Here is a 3,638-nt window from a genome sequence, read left to right on the forward strand (position 1 = left end):
GGCTTCGGCGTCGTCTTCTGTCCCCTCTATGATCGAGCGTATCAAGTGCAAATTGTCTTGAATCGATCTCCCCTTCACAGCATAAGTCTGGTCCGGTTCGATCAAGTCAGTGATGACAACCTGCAAGCGATTCGCAAGAATCTTTGCCAAAATCTTTAACTCTGTGTTTAGCAGAGTCAAGGGCCTAAAATCATCAAAGCTTTCCCTCCCACCATGCCGTTGACCTTTCCTCAGCAATGTGATCACTCCCTTGGTCACCTGTCCAGGGATGGAACCCTGGGCAAACCAATGGTTGAACATATCCTTCAGAATAGGGACCAACATGGGCGACAGCCTCACGTAGAACTCGTAGGGCAAACCATCAAGCCCCGGGGATCTGTTGTAGCCGACCTGCTTCAACGCAGTAATGACCTCATGTTCAGTAACAAGACCATCACAGCTAGCTGCCCGAGCCGCCGTGAGGCGGGGCGAGTCAGCCAAATAGCTGCCAAACTCATCGACCCTGAGTCCGGGTAGTTGGGTGAAGCGCTCCGATAGATGCTCCCGAAACCCCTCGCAGATCTCCCGAGTCGAAGCTAGGGCGTGTCCTTCCAGGTTATGTACTTTACGAATGTACCCGTCCGAACCGCGCCTTAGAGCAGCCTTACGCTCAACAGCGTCAACATTCACAGCCTCGTTGGAAACTTTCATTAATCTGGCCCTAACTACTTGACCTTCATACCGCTCGCTAGCCAAGCGGTTGAGGTCTTGTTTAGCTAGTGCTGCCTCTAGGGGATCCCCCCTCTCCACCGCCCGGGTCAGCTTATCCTCTAAGCGATTCTTTGCCTTAGCCTTATCTAACGCGAGGCGTTGGCTGTATTGGACAGAGAAGCGCCTAATCTTGGCCTTAAGACTAACCCACCACTTACTCCCTGTAACCGCCCCCACTAAAGCCCGCTGAATTAATTCTGTAACCTTCAACCGGTAGTCCTCCAACTCCAACAAGGTGCTGTTGAACTTCCAGTATCCGGCTAGTTTAGGCCTAGCACTTAAGTTCAAACGGGCCATAACGAGTTTATGGTCCGAGTGTCCTAACCAGTGGAACGTGGGGCACGATAGAAAGTCTACGTCACCTCTTCTAACTAACATCCGATCCAAGTAAGTACTCGGATGGGAAGGCGTTCCAAGATGCCACGTCCACATCTCCCGCCCCGGATGGTCCAGCCGGAATCTGTCGACGAGATCGCACGAGGCCATCAGGTCGAACAGAGTGCTGTCACACCGCACCGACCCACTAGTCCCCCCGACCTTATCTATTTGGGGATCAAGGATCGCATTCCAATCACCCATTAGCACTAACCGTTCCGGATCCACTAAGAAGCCCTCCAACCGTCGAAAAAAGGATGCCCTCTCTACAGCAGAATTGGGAGCATAAACCGCGACAATCCGAAACACACTACTATTAACGGCAACATCAACAACAACTAGCCGCCCGTCCTCGCCTGCGTGAACAACATTCACCGACGCTGACAGGGTGCGACTCACTAGCAAGGAGATTCCACGACTATTAGTATTGCCATATGCTGAGTAAACATCGTAATCGTTCACCAGCACCTGACAATCCTCGTCACAAATAAAGTGGGTCTCCTGGATAGCGGCGATATCTACCTTAAGGGACACCAAGTCTCTCACAACGCGCGAGGCCCTGCTTCGACACCTGATGCCCCTCACATTCAATGTAGCCAAGTTCAAAGCCATGCTCACTTACCTTATTCAGTGTCACAGACGGGTCTGAAATCCTTGGCAGTGAGGACGTGGCAGGCCTGGCCGAGGCTGCCGGTAAGTAAATCTGCTGAGGGTACTCCGTCCTTGGCCACACCTCCCACGTCCAGGGGGAAGGTTAGTTTGAGTGCCCTGTAGAATGAGGGGTGTATATACACAGGGACTCTGCCCTCACACTTATAGAAAAAGTTTTTCAGTGACGGATGGTCCCTGTCCACCAGCTGCTGGCCCGGGATCGCATCCTTAGCTGCTTTAATCATGGCCCAGAGGGCTTGAGTTCTTGTATCCTTGTTGACCCTCACAAAGGTGGTCAACATGGGAGCGTCTTTAAATTTTGTTGGGTCCGCTACGCTGTCACCATCCACGTAGGCGAGACCCCTCAACTTGTTATACCGGACCTTTTGTTGTCCTTTGAGGTCTGGTATCGTTTGGTGTGGGTCCAGCTCGCAAATTCTACCTCCTGGCAGGAACGGTAGTTTTCTAGTTCGTTCCGTGCGAACTGGCCTTGTTGGGGAAGGGGGGCTTTTAGGTTGGGGGTGAGGGGAGGGGGGTGGAGTGGGTGTAGCTGTCACAGTTCCTTCCTGGGGTGGTTTCTCACAGGATGGGGGTGGTGCAGGGTTTCTGGGGGCTTCGGGGAGATCTGGGGAGGGGGATAGTTTTTCTGGTTGCTGGGGTAGAGGGGTGGCGGGGTGCTCTGCTTGTGCCTCTGTTTCCGCGTCTTCCTCAGTAGGAGTAGGGGGGTCGGCACGCGTTTTCCGACTCTTCCTCCTTCTGGCCCTTCTGATCTCCGTTGCACTCAGTTTGGCTGGAGCTGGAGTTGTCTCCTCTTCCTCCGACACTGCCTCCTCCTCCTCCTCAGATTCTTGTAATTTCCTCTTGTTGGAGGAGGGGGGTGTCTGAGTGTCCATATTGTCCACCTCGGTGATTGGGTTTGACTCAGGCTGGTCTGTGGACTCTGTCTGCAGTGTGGGCTTTTTGGCGGTCTTTCCTTTCTTGGTAACTGTCGTCCACCCTGCTTGAGTTTCGGGGGCACTAGTGGATTGAGTGGGTGCTGCGGCTTGGTTGGGTGTTTTGGCTGGTCCTGCCGACTTACCCGCTGCCTTGGCTGGGTTTTTTCCCCCATTTCTCTTGGGGCAGTCCTTGGCCATGTGCCCCTGTTGTTGACACTGCCAGCAATGGGGCCTCCTACCCTCCACTATCAGGGAGAGCGTCCATTCCCCGAACTTCAGCGTGGCGGGGATTCCGAAAAATCCTGTTTTGTCCAGGACCATCTGGATCTTGTAGTCCCCGGTCATGATGTTCCTCAGACCGCGGACCGGCGTCACTTCTTCCACGTCCCCATACTGGCTGAGGATGGCACCCAGTTGTTCAGCCTCCATGTAGCAGGGGACGTTTAGAACAGAAACATTTGCCCTCCTCTTATTCATGTAAATTGGTTGTAGCTTAATGTTTCTGCTCTGGTGATAAGTCCTGGACAGCTTGACTGCCTCTTCGGGGGTAGGAAGCAGAACATCCCATTGTGCGTAGCTCCTCCTGCAGATGTAATTTGCCGGGATGTTCTGCTCCAGCAGCATGTTCACCATTGTGTCTTTGTTGACACCGGTCAGGCTTCTGGTCCTCGTGTCTGATGTTATCAGAGAGAGGACTCTCTGCTGCAGTCCTTCCACCTGACCCGGGAGAGGCCGGATCTCGTTTCCCCTGGTACACTCCCTGTAAGTGGAGTCAAAGAGTCTCCTGTAGTCTTCCGGTGTCATCTTCTTTTTCTGCTGTTCCTTGGGGCCCCATGCTGATCCTCCATCCTTTTGGCTGTTTACTAGACCCGGGATGGGGGGTTTAGCTGGTGCAACTTGTACTGCCTCCGTTGTGGGTGTTTCTGG

The sequence above is a fragment of the Euprymna scolopes genome, chromosome 7 (assembly GCF_053919585.1).
Source record: "Euprymna scolopes isolate OS-2025 chromosome 7, ASM5391958v1, whole genome shotgun sequence".
Classification (NCBI taxonomy): domain Eukaryota; kingdom Metazoa; phylum Mollusca; class Cephalopoda; order Sepiida; family Sepiolidae; genus Euprymna; species Euprymna scolopes.